The sequence below is a fragment of the Myotis daubentonii genome, chromosome 18 (assembly GCF_963259705.1).
Source record: "Myotis daubentonii chromosome 18, mMyoDau2.1, whole genome shotgun sequence".
Lineage (NCBI taxonomy): Eukaryota > Metazoa > Chordata > Mammalia > Chiroptera > Vespertilionidae > Myotis > Myotis daubentonii.
Genome location: NC_081857.1, coordinates 4710332 through 4731360, shown reverse-complemented (window position 1 = coordinate 4731360; position 21029 = coordinate 4710332). Strand labels below are relative to the sequence as shown.

The window sequence follows — 21029 nt, the reverse complement described above, 5'->3', positions numbered from 1 at the left end:
CATCCATGCTGTTGCAAATGGTAAGAGTTCCTTCTTTTTAACAGCAGCGTAGTATTCCATTGTATAGATATATGACAGTTTTTTAATCCACTCACCTGCTGATGGGCACTTAGGCTGTTGCCAAATCTTAACTATTGTAAATTGTGCTGCAAAGAACAGTGTCTTTGTAATATAGCTTGATATCTGGTATTGTAATCCCTCAAACTTTGTTCTTTCTCATAATTGGTTATTCGGGGTCTTTTTTTAATTCCATATGAATTTTTGGAGAGTTTGTTCTAGGTCTGTGAAATATTCTGTTGGTATCATAATGGGGAGTGCATTGAATCTATAGATTGCTGTGGGTAGTATGGACACTTTAATGATGTTGATTCTACCAAACCATGAACATGGTATATTCTTCCATTTGTTTATGTCTTCTTCTATCTCGTTTTTCAACATCCTATAGTTTTCTGAGTACAGGTCTTTTACCTCCTTAGTTAAGTTTATTCCTAGATATCTTAATTTTTTGTTGCAATGATAAATGGGATTGTCTTTTTAGTTTCTCTTTCTGTGAGTTCATTATTGGTGTATAAAAAAAGCCATAGATTTCTGGATGTTAATTTTGTATCCTGCTACATTGCCGAATTCATTTATTAAGTCTAGTAGTTTTTTGATGGAGTCTTTGGGGGTTTTTTTATGTACAATGTCATGTCATCTGTGAATAATAACAGTTTTACTTCTTCTTTTCCAATTTGAATGCCTTTTATTTCTTCTTCTTGTCTGATCGCTATGGCTAGCACTTCCAGTACTGTGTCTAACAGGAGTGATGAAAGTGCGCATCCCTGTCTTGTTCCTGTTCTTAAGGGAAATGGTTTTAGGTTTTGCCCATTGAGTATGATGTCGGTTGTAGGTTTGTAATATATGGCCTTTTTTTGTGTTGAGATATGCTCCCTCTATTCCCACTTTGCTGAGAGTTTTTATCAAAAATGGGTGTTGTGGAAGGTCAAGGGGGGGAAAAAAGGAGACATATGTACCACTCTTTGTAATATTTTAAGCAATAAAGCAAAATTTTTTTTAAAAAGTAGGTGTTGTATTTTATTGAATGCTTTTTCTGCATCTATTGATATGATTATGTGATTTTTGCCATTCAGTTTGTTTATGTGATGTATCACGTTTATTGATTTGCATATATTGTGCCAGCCTTGCTTCCCTGGAATAAATCCCACATGATCATGGTGTATGATCTTTTTATTATATTGCTAGATATGATTTGCTAATATTTTGTTGAGGATTTTAGAATCTGTGTTCATCAGGGATATTGGCCTGTACTTCTCTTTCTTTGTAGTGTCTTTATCTGGTTTTGGAATTAGGATAATGCTGGCCTCATAAAAAGAGTTTGGAAGTGTTCCTTCCTCTTGGATTTTCTGAAATAGTTTGAGGAGTATATGAGTTAGTTGTTTGAATGTTTGGTAAAACTCCCCTGTGAAGCCGATTGGACCTGGGCTATTGTTTGCTGGGAGTTTTTTGATTACTGCTTCTATTTAATCAGTTGTTATTGGCCTATTCAGGTTTTTTTATTCTTCCTGATTCAGTTTTGGGAGATTGTATTTTTCTAGAAATTTGTCTATTTCATCCACACTGTCCAGCTTGTTGACATATAGTTGTTCATAGTATTTTCTTACTATCCCTTGTATTCCTGTGGTGTCAGTGATTACTCCTTCATGTTCGTTTCTGATTTTATTTATTCGGGTCCTCTCTCTTTGTTTGTTGATGAGTCTGGCTAATGTTTTATCAATTTTGTTTATCCTTTAAACCAGCTCTTGGTTTCATTGATTTTTTGTATTCTTTTTTTTTTTTTTTTAGTCTCTATGTTATTTATTTCTGCTCTAATCTTTAGTATATCTTTCTTTCTACTTTGGGCTTTTCTTGTTCTCTTTCTAGTTCTTCAAGTTGTAGTGTTAAATAGTTTACTGCTGATTTTTCTTGTTTTTTTTTTTGAGATAGGCCTGTTGTGCTATGAACTTCTCTCTCAGAATGGCTTTTGTTGTGTCCCAGAGGTTTTGGGTTGTTGTGTCTTCATTTTCATTTGTTCCCAGGAAGTTTTCGATTTCTTTCTTGATCTCGTTGGTAACCCATTCATCCTATATAATAAAAACCTAATATGCAAATCGACTGAATGGCAGAACGACTGGCAGAATGACTGGTTACTATGACATGCACAGACCACCAGGGCGCAGATGCTCAATGCAGGAGCTGCCCCCAGCCCGCAGGCCCCAGGCCAACCAAGGCAGGTGCGAGTGGGAAGCCCCCGATGGCCCTGCTGATCACAGCACAGAGGGAGGCGACCGGCAGCAGCGGCGGGGGACAGTGCCGGCCAGCGGGCGGTGCCAGGCCGGCCAAGGCAGGTGCGAGCAGGGTGCCCAATTACCCCACCGGTCCCCCACAGATCAGCCCTGGTTGCCAGCCAGGCCTGGGGACCCTAACCATGCATGAATTTCATGCACCAGGCCTCTAGTTGTTTAGTAACATGCAATTTAGCCTCCATGTGTTTGAATGCTTTGGGGTGTTTGTACTGTAGTTGACTCCTGTTTTCTTTCCACTCTGATCTGAGAAGATGCTTGATATGATTTCAGTCTTCTTGAACTTGTAGAGACTTGTTTTGTGTCCTAACATGTGGTCTGTCTTTGTGAATGATCCATGTGCCCTTGAGAAGAATGTATCTTCTGCTGCATTTGGGTGAAATGTTCTATAAATGTCAGTTAAATCCATCTGATCTAGTGTGTCCTTTAGAGTCTCTGTTTCCTTGTTAAGGTTTTGTCTGGAAGATCTATTCAGTGAAGTCAGAGGGGTGTTAAAGTCCCCCACTATGACTGTATTGTTGTCAATCTTGCCATTATATTCCTCTAGAAGTTTTTTTATATATATATATTTAGGTGCTCCTATATTGGGTGCATGTATGTTTACTAGGGTTATATCCTCTTGTTGGACCAATTCCTTAAGTATTATGTAGTGACCACTGTTGTCTCTTGTGATGGCCTTCATTTTAAAGTCATATTGTCAGATATGAGTATTGCTACTCCAGCTTTTTTTTCTTTTCCATTTGCATGGAAAATTGTTTTCCATCCCTTCACTTTCATCCTGTGTGTGTCTTTCGTTTTGAGGTGGGTCTCTTGTAGACAGCATATAGTTGGGTCATGTTTTTTTCATATCCATTCAGCTACCCTACACCTTTTGATTGGAGCATCGAATCCATTTATATTTAGGGTTATTATTGATAGGTACTTATTTATTGCCATTTTAATTCTGTATGGCTAGGTTTCTCTCTCTGCTTCTGTCTTGTAATGCTGGCTTGGTGGTTATGAACTCCTTTAGCCTTTTTTTTTTTTGTCTGGAAAGCTCTTTATTTGACCATCTATTTTGAATGATAGCCTTGCTGGATATAGTGATCTTGGTCTCAGATCTTTGCTTTCTATTACCTTGAGTACTTCATGCCATTCCCTTTTGGCCTACAGAGTGTCTGATGAAAAATCAAGTGTCAGCCTTATGGGAACTGCTTTGTAGGTAACAGCTTTCTTTTCTTTTGCTGCCTTTAAGATTCTTTGTCTTTAACTTTTGGCATTTTAATTATGATGTGTCTGGGTATAGGCCTATTTGGGTTCTTCTTGTTTGGGGTTCTCTGTGCCTCCTGAACTTGTGTGACTTTTTCCTTTACCAGGTTAGGGAAGTGTTCTGCCATTATTTCTTCAAACACCTTCTCTATGCCTTTCTCCCTTTCTGCCTCTTGTGGCACAATTGCTATGCTAATATTGTTATGCTTCATATTGTCTCAGAGCTCCCTTAAGCTGTCCTGTTTTTTTAATTGTTTTTTTTCCTTTTGGTTCTCTGATTGAGTTATATTTTCAACTCTGTCTTCTAATTCACTGATTTGATCCTCTGCTTCCCCTAATCTGCTGTGTATTCCTTCCAATGTGTTCTTTATTTGTGTTATGTCATTCCTTATTCTTTTTTCATAGTTACTATATCTTTTTTCATTCTGTTGAGCATTTTTATCATCATTACTCAACTCTGATTCAGATAAATTTCTTATCTCTGCTTCATTTATCTCTTCTTCTAGAGAATTCTCTAGCTCTTTCATTTGAGGGTTGTTTCTTTGTATCCTCATTTTGGCTTTCTGTTCGGGTTTGTGACTATGTATTAGGTAGATCCTTTATGCCTCCCAATCAGGACAGTGTTAAAGGCTGTTTCTGACTAATTAGATCAGGCAAAGACTCAAAGCCTCCAGAGACCACCTCTGCCTTGTATTGTCCTTCAGGCAATTGTCCTCAGGTGTGGTGAGAGGTTTTTTGGTGTTTATTTCAAGAGGGTAGGGCAGTTGCTTCTGCCTGGAGGCTAATTGTTATTTTTAATCTCTTAAGTGACCTGAGGGTAAGGTGTTTTCCAACAGGGTGTGTTGACTGTCTTCCCCTCAGGCAAGGCAAATGTCTATGTGGGAAAGATGTCCTCCAGTGTGTGAGGGAATGACTCAGCCCAGGAAACTTGGGGTGTCTGCCTTCTGAGCTCTATCCCCTGAGTCCCCAGTCCTGGGTTCTGCCCTCACAGCTCCAGTCCACTTCACCCTCCCTCTGCTGGAGCACAAGGTAGTTGGCTCCACAGGGAATTTTTTGCCTTGGCCCTTTAAGGGGGTGCCTGAATTTTCAGCTGTTACTCCCTGGCAGACAGCGCCCCTGCTGCTGTTCACAGCCAGATGTTATTTGGGTACCCTCCTCAGTTTTGGTGCTCTCTCCTGGGGGGCCCAGCTTGAGGATTAGATCCCAGAGTTCTCCATGGCAACCCCCCACAGCTGAGCTATCTCTCCCGGACTTCAGTTGCTGTATGTGGGTGCCAGCCAGCCCTTTCGTGCCTCTGCCCCACCTACCCGTCTCTATGTGGTCTCCACTTTTGGTCCTCCGGTGTCAGGGTCTCTCCTGTGAGTTGTCCATTGATTATTCAGGAAGTTTTTCTGTATTTTAGTTGTAATACCAGTTTGTTCCTGGGAGCATGTCCATGCAGCACCCACTTACTCTGCCACCATTTTTAATCTATAGCATTTAATCCATTTTTTAAAAATATGTTTTTATTGATTTCAGAGAGGAGAGGGAGAGAGGGATAAAAACATCAATGATGAGAGAGAATCATTAGTTGGCTGCCTCCTGCACACCTCACACTGGGGATCGATCCCGCAACCTGGGCATGTGCCCTGACTAGGAGTCAAACTGTGACCTCCTGGTTCATAGGTCGATTTTCAACCACTGAGCCACACCGGCCGGGCTCCATTTTTAAAGGAAGTGAAAAAGGTTACATTAAAATTGTAGGTTTTTATGGCTTGGTTTTGCTCTATTCTCATAACGTCCCATAATTTAAATTAAAGTTTCAATATAATGTCCCTTTCTTCACTAAAAGAGGATATTTTAGCTTTCCAGGGTCAAAGATGAGGTTAGGCCATGCCTCGATGCCCAGATCCTGTGTTCATAGGAATAGCTCTTAATATCATCACTGAAGCTGCCTGTGGGTCAGTCCTCTTTTCATTGGCTTTTAAGCTTGGGGTCCCCACTAACCCTGCTCAGCTTCCTGCATGTACCAGCAGCACAGGCATTGGAGGATGCATGGTGGTTAATGTCACCAGTGTCAATGATCACACACATTGTGGTTTTGACCCAACAGCATAAATAAGTGCAGCATTTATGCAGAGTATTTTAGACCCTGTGACTCACGGTGGAGTCAGGCTACTTATGAGTTACTGTTACCAACATCAGATACTCTCGTCAGGGAGGCTGGGAAATTTCCCATGATGCTACCACAAAGGACTCGGGAAGGTGGTGTTTTATTTCACACACAGTTGACATTTTTATCCCCGATCCACTCTGAGGCAGTGTCTGTGCTTCATGTCAGACGTCACTCTGGTGCGGCCTTTGCTCGTGGAGCTGGCTCTCGCAGGACGCAGCAGCGCCAGAGTTGGAGGAGCTCTCGCTGAGTTGGCACTGCCGATGGCCTTACAGCAGAAGAAAGGGCTCGAAATAGCAGAGCGTTTTCCCTTCTCGCTGTCCTGTGAGATGTTTCACAACTTCCCAGAAGAAAGAGGTCCGAGTGGCGGAGCTCCAGCTCCCTCAGCCTTTGCTGTCGCAGTGGCATTTCTGCTCGCAGTGTCCTTGGGTGAGCTGTGTACCTACGAGCTCAGGCATGGCCTTAGGCAAACCCCAGAAAGCCACTGCGCCCCGAGCTCCCCACAGCCGAGGCCTGGCTCCTTCCTCTTCTCCGTCTAGGTGACCAGTGTGGCCCTTCCCTTCCAGGCCCTCACGGCCGTGCTGTGTTAGCTTAGCCTCAGTTACCATCATCCTTTCAGAACAGCCATGTGGTTGGCAGGACTGTCCTAACAAGACCACAGGCGGGTGGCTCAAACCACTCACATTGACTTCCTGTGAGATTGGAGGCTGGACGTCAAGGTTATGGTGGCAGCGGGTGTGGTTTCTTCTGAGGACGTTCCCCAGGCTTGGAGGTGGCCGCTTCCTGCTTCCACACATCATCCCTGTGTGTGTCTGTGTCCTGGTCTCTTCCTACAAGGACACCAGTCATGGCTTCGGATCCTCCCTAAAGACCCTATTTTACCATAGTCACCGTTTAAAGACCTTTCTCCAAATACAGTCACATTCTGAGGTACATACGAGTTTGGGGGAACCAAGCTCAGCCCAGGATAGTAACCGGATTTCCTTATCCTTGTTGGTCAGCGCAAGCTCAGTGCTTCACAGCGTTGACCATGGCGGGGGCTGGGGAACGGCCCATCTCCCGTGGATCCGCAGAGCTACGCTGGGAGGAGGAGTCCCAGGTCAGAGGCCTCTCCCAGGGCTCTGCCTGCAACTCAGCCGAGCCCTTGTCACGAAGCTCCGAAGGGCAACGGGATAAGATGTACTGAGTGCGATTGTGTACCAGGCTCAGTGCTGTGCGTTTGCACACATCTGCCTGACTGAGTCCCTAAACAGTCCTGAAAGGTACAAACCGCCATGGGTCTCCTTGGGAGCTGAGGACACTGGTGTGAGCGGAGGGGCCCAGGGTCCCACAGCAAGTGCACAGAATGCTGGCAGCAAGCCCTGGCTGCGCCCGACTCCCGCCCTGGGTTTCCATCGCACCTGTTTGCCTCTCTCTGCAGAAAACATGGTGACTGGACACTTGTTATAGGTAAGCCCCACAGTTCCCCATTCTGCAGAAAATGACCCTCCGTTCTGGAGATCTCATTGTTCACTGTCTTCCTCTTGGCCAAGTCAAGACTGGGTCAGTAAGCTTTTTCAGAAAAAAATTTATTTTTCTTTTTTTACTAACTCCAGGTAGAACTCGGTATGGTTCAGATATTCACTGCATTGGTTCCCAGAAAAGAAGTCACGTCTGTTCTTTGTCATCATTCAAAGTGTTTTTGAATACCTACTGCTGCATAGTAAACTACCCTAACCTCAGTGGCTTTAAAAAACGCGTTTTCTCTCTCAGCTCGGAGGGTCCCTGGGCTCGGGCGGCTGATGCTCTCCCTCCACGCGGGCTCCCAGCTCCTCCTCCTGCGAGCGCACAGGCTGCCAGGCCTCTGAGGTCCAGAGCTGGCACAGCGTCCCTCCCGTCACACTCTTGGCTAACGTGAGCCTGGGCCAGCCCAAGTTCCGTGGAGAGGGGATGCCCAGGGCCACAGTTACCAGATGGCGTGACTCATGAGGGCCACCCTGAGCGACTGGCTACCACTCAAGTTTGCTAAAGAACAGAATTGGAAAAGGGGGCGGGAAGTGGGGGGGTGGGGGGGGCAGTAGCGGCATATCAAATATTGAGTGATTTCTCAATTCAGGATTAAATATAGAAATGGCTTTGAAGCAAGCACTTTAGTGCTTTTTCCCAAAACCAAGGAGTGTTTTTCAGAAAGTAGTATTTAAGTAATTTCAGTGAATTATCCGACTGTAGCATATTTAATCTTTGTAGGAAGCAAAGCCTCTGGAGACAAATAAGACCTTGGCCTTGGGCCACTGCAAGGTCTGGAGTGTGGACTAAGCAGCATAAGGCAGCACCAGTTTCACTAGAGCCAGCCTCTCCTTTCTCTCTCGGCTGCAGGTGATAGGCTTTGTGCACTGACCAAGGGGGGGGCGGGGCAGGGGCTGGAGGCTCCTCCGAATCAGATAATTTTCTTGAAAGAGGGAGGGAGGGAGGGAGGAGTGGAGGAAGGGAGGAAGCGACATGAAAACAAAACAAAGAACCTTGCACAGTTCACCAAGAACAAGGTGCATGTCTGTTCCATCTGGGTTCAGTGGTATAATCTTCAGCATTTGTTAAGACCACGAATTGCTAGGTGATATGTATCATTTACTCAAGTATGATCAATAGTCCTTACCCTAAAAAATGAGCTTTCATGAGTTTTTAAATTATTTTAATTAGGTTTTTCGGTAAGATGTATGAAGACATCCCACATGGGAGATACAACTTCTTGTGTATGATCAGTGTGGTTTTGCTATTTATTAACATACTCATGGGAACTGTTGTATGTTGCCAGCTAGAGAGATGGATGCTGTTTAGACATAGTGTGATTTAGTGGGGCTCATCAAACCATGGCCCACTAGCCACATCTGGCCCGCTCCCTGGTTTTGTAAATAAAGTTTTATTGGACCACAGCCACGTCTGTTCACTTACATAATGTCTGTGGTCTAATAAAATAGTTTTGTTGGACCACAGCCACACACATTCATTTACGTAACATCAGCAGAGTTGAGGAGTTGCAACAGAGATGTATGGCCCACGGTGCCTGAAATATTTACCGCCTTATCCCTTGACAGAAGGAATTTGGTGATCCCTAATTTAAATGCTTAGTCTGGCCACTTACCAGTTTTTTAAGTTCCACAAGAATCTTTCTTTGTTTTCTGTTTGTTGGTAGATTGGAGGCTTAGAGTAGAGAATAAGGTCACAGGTACAGAGGTGAGGATGGGAGGAAAAGGCCCAGGAAGAGCATATGGGCAAGAGGAAGGGTGTGTCTAGAGGCCAGAAATACAGCATAAGGTGGATTATTTAGGTCATTATTCAAGATCAGAGTGGCTAGGGTTTAAAACCCCAGAGAAACAAGTGGTTGTGGTGGAATTTGGCCTAGAAGGCTAGGCCCAAGTAGCACAGGCGTGTCTTGTTTCCTTGGTAAGGAGGCGTGAGAGGAAGGTCCAGGCACAGAGTCAGAGACCTGCTCCTGTCTCCAGTCTTACACGCCCTCAATGAGTCTCTGACTAGACATGTTAGCATCACATTCTCTGTTGTCCATCTGTAGGAAATGGAAAGTCTGTGAAAGTGAGAAAGCAATGGAATTAAAGGGACTGCACAACATTCTCTCAGGTCTCTCTCAGTTCTTAATTCCTGTGATTCTGATTTTCCAAACTCGTCAATGAATTTCCACCGTGGCCAGCATCCCCCACTTCCCCTCCTGTTCACTGTTGTGTTGTGATCGATTCAGAGAGCAGTCGTGGTGAGAAAGGTCACTTCACACTTGCAAGGGGGCCTCACAGGCAACTTCCAGTGGTTGGTTTTGTTTTTGTTTTCAGTCTTAACCCAAGTGTATCCCACTGCAGGTAGAAATTCCCACCTGTGTTAGGGGAGCCCCAGGTCCCAGTGGGGGGCATGGCGCCTGACTGAAGACACCACCACTGAAGCTGGCCCTGATTGGTGCCCTTGGTGATGACGTCATCGGCAAGGGTCAGGGTTGGGTAGATCAGTGAAGGCAGGTCTCATCCCACATGCCCACAGGTGAGGACCAGGTGCAGCCGAAATGCTCTGGCAGGTGAGTTAGGAAGTGGACAGACACAGCAGGAGGCTCTAAATTCTCACAGTGAAGATTTATTTCCTGGAACTGTTTGATCTGCCTTCACTCTTTAAACATTTATTTTTAAATTAAATTGGTTGAAGGTAACATAAGTTTCAGGTGTATAACATGAGCTCTTTGAACTCGATGGTGTGCTCACTACCCGAAGTCCAGTCTCCTTCATCACCTTTACCACCTTTACCTTCTGGTCCCCCTCACCCCCTTCCCCTCCTGTCACCACCATTCTGTGGTCTGTATAGAGCTTGTTTGCTTGTTCGTTCATTTGTTGCTTTCTGTTTTATATCCCACAGATATGTGAAATGGTACCGTTCTTGTCCCTTTCCATCTGACTTATTTTTTTAAAATATATTTTATTGATTTTTTTTACAGAGAGTAAGTGAGAGGCATAGAGAGTTAGAAACATCAATGAGAGAGAAACATCGATCAGCTGCCTCCTGCACACTCCCTACTGGGGATGTGCCCGCAACCAAGGTACATGCCCTTGACTGGAATCGAACCTGGGGCCCTTCAGTCCGCAGGCCAAACTGGCTAGGGCTCCATCTGACTTCTTTCACTTGGCATGATACTTCTGAGACCCATCCCTGTTGTTGCAAATGACAATATTTCATCTTTTTATGGCTGAGTAGTATTCCATTGTGTGTATGTACCATGTCTTCTTTATCCTCGCACACTGCTGGTGGGAATGTAGGGTGCTGCAGTCCTTGTGAAAAACAGAATGGAGGTCCCTCAAAAAATTCAGAACAGAGCTACCATATGACCCAGCGATCCCTTTTTTGGGTATCTACCCCCCAAACTTGAAAACACTTATTCATAGCAACATATGCACCCCCAGGTTCATTGTAGCGTTAGTCACAATAGCCAAGACATGGAGACAACCCGAATGTCTTTCAATGGATGACTAGGCAAAGGAGGAGTTTTAGGAATTTAGTGGAGAAGCCTGAATTGGAGCTGTGTTTAGCCTAAAGGAGAAGAGTGGTGGAGAACAGTCCATGGGACCCCAGAACCTCAGCTGAGCGGCTGGCAGTCTTCCCTTACTTAGCAGGTGGGAGAGAGCAGATACACAGGTAAAACTGGATTGCTGGGACTCACCTCCCAAGTCTGCTTCTTAGGATCCAAGCCTCAGTTTCCCCAGCTGTCCACAGACATGGTACTCCTAGGTCAGTGAGGATTGTGAGTGTTAAATGGTAAAGAATGCAAAGCGTCTAGAACAGTGCTGCTATTGTCGCCGTCGTCGTGGTTATTACGGTTATTTATAGCCTTTAAGAATCGGGCTGCTAGGAATAGAAACGCCAAAAATAGAACAAATGAAACGTTTTCTTATTGGGAAAGAAGTGAGGAGGTCGATGTGACAGCAGCTCTGGAAACCAGTCCTGAGAGCTCTGGGAATCTCAGCTTTTCCCTCGCGTCACCGCCCAGTTCCAAGGTGGCCCCTCTTTCCTGTGTCATGTGCTCGGTCCAGGCAGAGAGAACGAAGGGCTAGGCAGAGGGACACTGACACCTGCTGAGTGCCTGGTTTTTTGTTTTGTTTTGTTTTAAATATATTTTTATTGATTTCAGAGAGGAAGGGAGAGGGAAAGAAAGATAGAAATACCAATGATGAGGGAGAATCATTGATCAGCTGCCTCCTGCACACCCCCTACTGGGGATCGAGCCCGCAACCAGGGCATGTGCGCTTGACCAGACTCCAACTGGGATCCTTCAGTCCGCAGGTCAACGCTCTATCCACTGAGCCAAACCAGGCAGGCCTGAGTGCCTGGTTTTAAGGAGCTTCCTGGAAACCTACCTGACAACTTCTGCTTATGTGACATTGGTCAGAAATTCATCACGTGCCCCCCTCCCCATACATGTAATGGCAGCAAAATCAACATCCTCTCTATGAAGGGAAAGGGAGAATGAGGACTGGGCGCGCACAGTATTGCCAACGTTGTTGTTGCTGCCATTGCCTTGGAACACGCCTTCTCTCTCTCCTGAAAGTCCCCGAAGACAGGTTCATGGAGAGAGCACCTCCCTGTTCTAAACACTTCTCGAATCCGTCAGCAGTAATCTTGAAAACAGCACCAGGGAGTGAGCCGATAGCAAGTCGCCTGTACTTTTGTGGGTTGGGTTCTGTTTGAGCCTTTGACATTAGCGTTGTGTTCTAAGTAGTTTAGGAGAATATGAAACATTAACTAAAATAAGTCATCCAGACTTTGCTGGGCCACGGCCGAGGTATGCCATTCAAATAAGGCTATAAACTAAGCCAAGCCACTGTCAGGACATCCAATAAAGCTTTAGATAACTCATTGTTCTGTGCTGTTCCAGAAACTCAAAGAACTTTTGGAATCTTTATGGGCCACCATGTTCTTACTTGAAAATGAATTAAGATGAATTCATGATAGAAAAGGGATTTGTCTGTCACACGTGTCCCTTTCTGGAAATCTTACTTACCTTCCTGTGCAGTAGGAACGTGGTGCCAGTCGGTTCCCTCTGGTCATGGGTGGCGGTGTGTGTGGTGGAGGTAGAAGCACGTAGGCAGAGGCAGGGAGGGACAGTGCCTGGAGCCTCTTTAACACACAGCAGCAGCTGGAGGGGGAGGGGGAGGGCGCGGAAAAATAAGAGCCAGCGAGCACAGATGAGAGGGTTGATCACGTACTTAGAGCTACTGTACGCGCAGGACACAGTGCACAGGAAGGAGCAGGAATTCCAGGAGCAAAGGACTTTCCAGGGGCGAAGCCTGGTTCTACTCGAGCTCAGGAGGGAAGGAGTGGCTGGAGCCCGATGCAAGCTGGTGTGGGGCCTGTCGGACGGACGCTTCGTGAGAGCCCCAACTAGGGTAACTGGGATTTGGTACAAGGCAGAGAAATGGCTGCCAGGTTTAACCGGGAGCAGGGAGTCTCCTTGAGGCTGCATACGTCTGTCCAGAGACTGCACACAGTGACAGTGGTGGGCGGGGCGGAGCGGAGCGCAGGGGGGATGGGAGCCCCTGATTCACAGCACCCGAGACGGCGCCCCTCTGTCCTGCATCTGTCTGCCAAGGCACTGGCCCCAGCCCAGGGCCACTGTCCCATTCGCCTTCCCAGGGGCTGTGTCTAAGGAGACGCTTGACGTTTCATGCAATGTGTTTAGCCAGGACAGCTTGACGCGAGTGACAGCGGGGACGGTTTATAGAAAAACTAGAGGCCCGGTGCACAAATGCATGCACGGGTCCGGTCCCTCAGCCTGGCCAGCGATCAGGGCCAAATGGGGCCAGCCGGCGGCAGGGAGGGACTGCAGGAGTTTGGCCGGCCGCAGGAGGTTGGCTGTGGGAGTGCACTGACCACCAGGGGGCAGCTCCTGCATTGAGTGCCTGCCCCCTGGTGGTCAGTGCACGTCATAGCGACCGGTCGTTATGTTGTTCAGTCGCTTAGGCTTATATATATTTATAGATATAGATATAGACATAGACATAGATATATAGATACAGATATGGCAATTGCCTTTTAGAGCATTACTGTCAGAGATTAAGGCTATCCTTTCTGCATCTCCAGCCTGCCCTTTAAAAGATAGTATCAACATGAGTTCTGACCATTTTGACTTGATATCTTCGGGTGTAAAAAAGTCGTGTTTTTTTTCTTAAATCTTCAATTATATCGACATTTGGTCTCTCCATTTCTTTCTGGATAGAAGTGACAAAGTTCATGCCACTATCCCCTCATTAACTATTAAATTCTGAGTATGCAACCTGTCAGCCTTGGTCAGATCTGATCTAAGAGCCTTTCCTGACTTCTCTAATGTCTTTATAAAAGTGACGTCCTGTCTTCCAAGTAATTTTATTTGTTTTCTAATTCGATTATTTCCCTCTTGGAGCTTTGCAAACTGAAATGTGCAGGAACTGTGGCAACAAAAGTTTTCCCATGAAGAGATGTCTGGTGCCCTGTCTTCTGTGAGGCCAGGCAGCAGCATGGCCGCTGACGGCAGCTGCCTCTGACCCAAGTCCTCAGGGAGCCCCCAGGACTCCCTCCAGATGCTTCCGGAGTCACCAGCGATTGCTTAGAGAACTCTCTCAATGAGCCCACTTGGATTTCCTTCTTATGCATGCCCAAGGTGTCCCCGTTGACCTTCCTGTCTCCTCTTGCCCACACTCCCATTTCACTGCATGAGGCCCCGCCCATCTCCTTGGCACGCCGTTCATGCCCAGGGCCCCATGTACCTGTGGGCCAGCAGGCTGGTGAACACAAGATCTCATTCTCTCCCTCAGATCACTAACGACGGTGTCAGATGGGCCTGGGTCCAGCCCGGATTCTGGGCACCTCCCTTTCCTGATTGCCAAGGGCAGGGCGGTGTTTGCAGCCCAGGGACCATCGGGCGCACTGAGAGATGGAAGGGATTATTTCTGTCTGCCCATTACTGTACCACACTTCAGAGTATGTGCCCTAGAACACGGTACTCTTTCACCACAGAACGGTGACTTGAAGTTAGAAAATCACAACAGCACTGCTCTCTGAGCAACAATCTCTCCAGTTTCCTCCACAAACGTCTTTTGTAGCAAAAGAAGTGTTTCTGGGCTAGGATCCATTCAGGGATCACATGCTACATTGGGTTCTCGTGGCTCTTTACTGCCTTTGTTTGCAAAGGTCTGTCTTTGTCATTGGCGATCTGCTCAGTAATGCAGGCTGTCCTCTGAGGGGCAGGAAGTGATCTCAGTGATGCAGGCTGTCCCCTGAGGGGCAGGAAATGATCTCAGTGGTTCAGGCTGTCCCCTGAGGGGCAGGAAGTGATCTCAGTGATGCAGGCTGTCCCCTGAGGAGCAGGAAGTGATCTCAGTGATGCAGGCGGTCCCCTGAGGGGCAGGAAGTGATCTCAGTGATGCAGGCTGTCCCCTGAGGGGCAGGAAGTGATCTGCTCAGTGATGCAGGCTGTCCCCTGAGGGGCAGGAAGTGATCTGCTCAGTGATGCAGGCTGTCCCCTGAGGGGCAGGAAGTGATCTGCTCAGTGATGCAGGCTGTCCCCTGAGGGGCAGGAAGTGATCTCAGTGATGTAGGCTGTCCTCTGAGGGGCAGGAAGTGATCTGCTGAGTGATGCAGGCTGTCCCCTGAGGGGCAGGAAGTGATCTCAGTGATGCAGGCTGTCCCCTGAGGGGCAGGAAGTGATCTCAGTGATGCGGGCTGTCCTCTCAGGGCAGGAAGGGATCCCGGTGAAGCACGCTGTCCTCTGAGAAGCAGGAATGGCCTTCAGTCTCAGCTCTCTTGATGGCTCTCTTCATAGACTCACAGCAGGGTGGGCCACGCACTGTGGGCCTATTGGAGAACCAATAATACTGATACTTATTACGTGGTACTTAGTACCTGCTGGGCACTGTTTTAAATGCTTGCGTAATCTAACTCATTTAATCTTCACAACATCCCTGTGTAATAGGTATCACTGTGTTACAGATATGAAATCTGAGACGCAGGGACATGTTCTCCTCAAGGTCATCCGGCCGGAAGTGGCCAGGCCAGGTTCCACCCTCCTGTGAGCACTTCGGGTTAGTTGGACCCCAGGCACTCACAGCCATGTGCCCCCGGGCAAGTTACTAGCTGTCCTAGGAAAAGCCTGTTTCATCAACTGAGAAATGGGCTAATATCTACTTTGTAAACATGTAAGGATCCTGCAGGGTAATCTGTTAAAGCACTTAATCTGTCGCAAGAGTGAGTGAAATTTAAAATGTAAATATTGAGAAGTTGGTGTGACTCACACTGAGCCATGGTAACTCAGTGCTTTTTCATCTTTTGTGGCGGGGAGGGGAGGAGAGGGGGACGGAAGCGCCAAATGTCGGTTCATAGTTTCAGATGTTAGAGGGGCTGGGCAGGGACTGGCTACAACCAAAGCCACCTTCAAGGAGAAGAGGCCATTTAATAGTCACGAAGCACAGTTTTAGAATGAAACTCCAGAAACTTCGATCGGTGACTTCGAACGCTGTTTCCTGCATCTATAGTTACATTAGAAAAGGGGGTGTCTGTTCCACAAGGAGAAAGGGCAGTGCCATCTATTTTGAGTTGATGAGTAATTGCCTCCTGGCTCACAGAGAGCTGTTCTCACTAGCGAGTGGCCGTCAGAGGGACCAAGGTCTTCCAGGAGAATCCCGAGGACGTTGGCTTTACGGAGTTACTAAAGGCCTCGCACTTCCGTGCGACATTTTTGTTTTGTCTCCCAGCCCTTCACATGTGGCCTCTGTGCTCACGGGAAGACAGTTATATGCGGGAGCCACTCTGATGACTTGGGCCACTTTTGTACCTGCCTGGATCTCAGGGGACAGCCACAGCCCGAGGACGTCTGGGCTCCATCGCAGTGATGTGGGCAAGGAGGTCCTGTTCATCTCCCTTCCGTCAAGGCCCCAAGGTTCCCTCCCAGCCCTGTGTCTGGAGCCCTTGACTTCCCTGAGCTGAAGCGCCTGACCAGGGGCTCACCCAGCAGCGCCTGTGTCGGGCGGGCACTGTGGCGGCACGGGGCTCTCCCCGCCCCGCGCCCCTCTGCCCGTCCACAGGCCACGCTAGAGGAAGCCACAAGCCATGCTCTCCCTTGGGAAGGAGCGTCAGAGTCCTGCTCTTAGGAAGGCGGCTTTGTTCAGGTGTGTGGTGGAGCAAGCTGGGGGTCATAGTGTGACCACAGCGTGGGCCTTTCTGAGGGAGTGGGATTCGCCTGTGGCTGCATTCTGCGCTCAGTCAGAGTTGGCACCTGAGTGAGACACTTGCTCTCTCAAAACAGGTGATGCCAACAATTTCAGAGGGAAGAATACAGAATTAAAACTCACACCAAGGTGTCTGCCGGCACCCAGCCCTCCACCCCACAGGGGGCAGGAGATGGGTGCTAACGGGATAGCAAAGGCTCATGTCTCTTTAATTCCCGGTCATCTTCCCCGGTGCTGGTGCTGAGCCTCGGGGACGGCAGGCGCCGTGTGTGGTTGGTGCTGCCCTCACGGAGGAGCAAGGCACAGTTCTCTCTCGAACTTGAAACTAAGGTCACTTGACTCACTCGATTAAAACTGGTCTTGACGGCTCGCTCACTGTGTAGCCTCCCTGTGCTCCCAAGGTCCTCAGTCTCCCACGGGCCAGACAGATAGCCAAGCGTTACTAATCCTCCGGGAAGCCAGCAGTCGGCGATCGCCGACTCGAACGCTCCTGGTAACTGGAGTTTGGTCTCTGATCGCTGATAACGTTTTTAATTTGGGCTTGGAGCAGGGCCCTCCGGGGATGAGTGCCGCCGTTGTTCTAAACCCGAGTTCAAGTAGATTTGGCCCAAACAGGTACAGAACTGCCAGCCGTGGCTTATTTTCATGCTGCAATTTGAGCAAAGGTTCTTAAGTTCTCGTCAGCCATGTATCACCTGCGTCATTTTTACCATATCTGAGACCAGCTGAAATCTTATTTACTGCGGTTCTTTAAGTGCATTCATTATTATACTTGTCTGTTTTCCTGCCATAGTGGAAATCGAGTATTACTTGCCCGTAATTGAGGTCCGAAAACAGATGCCGAGTGTGCCTGCACGGGGCTGCTTGCCGGCGCCCAGCCGGGGCGCCCTCCTTCTCCTAAGGGACTGTTCTCAGGCTCGCGCCCAGGCGACCCGCCCGCCTTTGAAAACGCTGGCCTTTGGAAAACTCTTCCCTTACAGTCTGTATGGGAACCAAGTGTCTGGTTGGCTGGCCTGGTGTGAGCACTCCTTTCTGAGGGGTAGTAAGGATACCGTGAGGAGGGAGATGACACAGTCTCCGGAGGGACGGAGCGCACTGATGAGAAGAGAAAGACTTGGTAATGGTCTGGAAGCAGGAGTTCCAATTACTTACTTGTTTCTTTGTCTATAGCTCATCTCCCAGCTCCCTCCCCTTTGGCAACCATCAGCTTATTGTCTATATCTAGGGGTCTGTTTCTGTTTTGTTTATTCATTTGTTTTTTTAGATTCCACGCATTAGTGAGATCATCTGCTATTTACCTTTCTCTCTGTGATGTATTTCACTCGGCATAATATCCCCTAGGTCAGCAGTTCTCAACCTGTGGGTCGCGACCCCTTTGGCGGTCAAACGACCCTTTCACAGGGGTCGCCTAAGACCATCCTGCATATCAGATATTTACATTACGATTCATAACAGTAGCCACATTACAGTTATGAAGTAGCAACGAAAATAATTTTATGGTTGGGTCACAACATGAGGACTGTATTTAAAGGGCCGGAAGGTGGAGAACTGCTGCCCTAGGTCCAACCCATGTTGTCACAAATGACAGGCTTTTATTCTTTTTACGGCTGAGTAATATTCTGTTGTCTCCCACATCGCCTTTACCCCTCATCTCCCATGGGCGTCTAGGTTGCTTCTCTGTTGTGGCTGTTCCTAGAATGGTGCAGGGAGCATAGGGGTGTGTATATCTTTTCAAATTAGTGGGGGGTTTTTCTTCAGATAAATACCCAGAAGTGAAATTGGTGGACTATTTGGCAGTTTTATTTTTAAATTTTTGAGGGACCTCCATACCGTTTTCCACTGTGGCTGCACCCATTTACAATCCCACCAAGAGTGCACCAGGGTCCCTTCTCCGCCCAGCCTCGCCAGCACGTGTTGTGGATTTGATGATGACAGGTGTGAGGCCATATCTCTGGGGTTCACTTTGCATTTCCCGGAGAAGTGAGGTTGGGCGTGTCTTCATGCCTGTTGCCCACCCTAAGTCCTCTTGGCAGAGATGTCTCTGCAGGTTCTCTGCCTAGTGTTTTCATTGGATTGGGTTTGGGGGTTGTTTGGGGCTGTTTCACGAGTTCTTTACTTACAGACTGGATATTACCCCCTTATTAGATGTATCATTTGTGGGATACCTTTTCCCATTCAGTGGTTGTCCTTTCCTTTTGTCAGTGTTCCCTTCACTGTACAGAAGCTTTTTACTTTAATATAGTCCTATTTGTATACTTTTCTTTTTTAAATATATGGTGTGTTTTGTTTTTGTTTTTTCAGAGAGGGAGAGGGAGAGAAACATCAATGATGAGAGAGAATCATTGATCAGCTGCCTCCTGCACACCCCACACGGATCGAGCCTGCAACCCGGGCATGTGCCCCGACCGGGAATCGAACCATGATCTCCTGGTACATAGGTTGGCGCTCAACCACTGAGCCACGTCGACCAGGCAGTTTACTCGTTCTTGTTTCCCTTACCCGAGGAGCATATCCAAAAAGTATTGCTGAGAGTGATGTCAGAGTTCACTGTATTTTCTTCTAGTTCATGGTTTCAGGCCTAACACTTAACTGCTTAACCCATCTTGAGTTTATTTCTGTATATGGTGCAAGCACGTGGTGGTTTTATTTTGTGCTTGTACCTGTCCTGTTGTCCCAGCACCACTTAGCGAAGAGACTGGCTTCACCCCGTTGTATTTCCTGGCTGCCTTTGTTGTAGGGCAATTGGTCCCATAAATGAGAGTTATTTCTGGGCTCTCTGTGGTATCCCATGTTTTTGTGTCAGCACCATAGGGCCCTGAGTAGTGCAGCCTAGAGTGTAGTTTGCTGTCAGGAAGCAGGGTACCACCCACTTGGTTCTTTCTCCGGTTTCTTTTGCTATTTGGGGGTCTTGTGATTCTCCATAAAGTTTAGGGTTAGTTCTAATTCTGGGAAGAATGCCCCTGGCATCTACCTAGGGGTTGCGTGGAACCTGCCTATTCCTTCAGGTGGTACGGACATTTAACAGTGTTAAGCCTTCCAGTCCATGAGCAAGGTGTAGCCTTCATTTATTTGTATCTTGTTCAAATCCTTTCTTCAATGTCATATAGTTTTCAGAGTACAGACCTTTCACTTTTTTTGTTTTAAAAAAGGCACTGTATTAGCTGCATTATCAAATAAGCCCCAGGATTTCAGTGGCTTAACAATAAAAGGTTATTTCTTATTCACGACGTGGTTGAAGCTACAAGTTAGAAGCAGTTTCCTCCCCGTGAGGACTCAGGGGCCGTCTCTGATTCTATGGCTTTGACCTCCTCTAGGGGATCCTGTGTGTCCAGCTGGTGCGAGGGGGGCGGGGAACGCAGCAGCAAGAGGTCTGAGAGCCGGCAAGTGCTTCATGCTAGGAGTGAGCTGCAGCAGAAAGGAAACGTGGGTGCGCTCTGCTCTCCCCTGGGCCCGGCCGTCAGTGTTAAACCTGCTTGGCACAGAGCAGGCCGCCCACAAACGCCCACTTCAGTGAACACTAAGCCCACTCCCATCGCCTGGCTGGAGACACCACCCTGAGGACCACAGATGGGGAATAGGTGGGCAAGGGAGGCAGGACTGGACAGAAGCTTGAAGGGAGTGACGGGCAGAGTGCAGGCACACACAGGCACACACACACACAGGCACGCATGCAACGGCTCAGAACAGAAGGTATATGAAAGCAGTAGGTCCTTTGTCTGACCAAGGTTGTGACCTTAGAATAGCCTCAAAAATGCAAACCAGCCAGCACCGGTTTGGCTCAGTAGATAGAGAGTCAGCCTGCGGACTCAAGGATCCCAGGTTCGATTCTGGTCAAGGGCATGTACCTTGGTTGCGGGCACATCCCCAGTAGGACATGTGCAGGAGGCAGCTCATCGTTGTTTCTCTCTCATCAATGTTTCTAACTCTCTATCCCTCTCCCTTCCTCTCTGTAGAAAATCAATAAAATGTATTTTAAAAAAAATGCAAACCACCCCCTGGCTGGTTTGCTCAGTGGTTAGAGCATCAGCCTGCAGACCAGTCGTGGGTTCAATTCCTAGTCAAGGGCACGTACCTCGGTTGCAGACTCAATACCCAGCCCTGGTTGGAGCGTGTGCAGGAGGCATCCAGTCGATGTGTGTCTCTCACATCAATGTTTCTCTCCCCCGCTCCCTCCCCTCCACTCTAAAAAGTAAAAACTAAACATTCCCCTTCTTGTTCATAAACACCACACATCCTTTCTGAGGCCACTTCGTGCTACTTTAGGTTTTGCCGTTTCCTCGGCGCCTCAGCCAGGCCTGTGCCCCTGTGCTCCCTGCTGCTGCTCAATGGGCCATTGTCCCTCTGGCATTAATTGGCCATCACGCTTTGCTGCCCTAGCGATACCAGCGTCTCAGGTAATGTTTCTAAAGAATAGACAAGAGCAGCAGGTCCGCGGGCTGTACACCGAGGAGGAGTGGGAGTGGGGTGTGAACGGGCTGCTATTTCGAGTCTGAAAGCCACACTGCCTCCCGCGGACAGCGCTTCCCTGAGCGGCTCGCTCACACTTCAGGGTTTCTCGGCCTGGCCTGT

The 21029-nt window shown here is 47.7% G+C and overlaps 1 protein-coding gene across 2 annotated transcripts in view; it reads left to right on the top strand.

The window, feature by feature from the left end:
• NME7 (NME/NM23 family member 7) overlaps window positions 1-21029 on the top strand; it is a 118310-nt gene that overhangs the window by 96426 nt on the left and 855 nt on the right. The gene's annotated exons all lie outside the window — the stretch shown is intronic.